Here is a 262-nt window from a genome sequence, read left to right on the forward strand (position 1 = left end):
GAGGATAACCTGAAGGAACTAGTTGCGAATTTCAAAGAACACTTCGCAGGGAACTGCACCACACCCTCCAGCGCAGCTTCTGGCAAAGCCCCGGGAATGGCGCCGGAAGTGGGCGTGGCCCTCCCGCGGCTTTCTGGGACTCGTAGTTCCGGGCCCTAGGCGCTGGCGCGGGTCAGTATCACGAGTCCTGCGCTTCCAGGTATCAGATTCCACGTGAGAGGCGAGAAAGGCCTGGCAAGCAGCGCAGCCTGCGCAGCCGGTG

This window comes from Bison bison, unplaced genomic scaffold, assembly GCF_000754665.1.
Source record: "Bison bison bison isolate TAMUID 2011002044 unplaced genomic scaffold, Bison_UMD1.0 scf7180017864341, whole genome shotgun sequence".
In the NCBI taxonomy this organism is placed as follows: domain Eukaryota; kingdom Metazoa; phylum Chordata; class Mammalia; order Artiodactyla; family Bovidae; genus Bison; species Bison bison.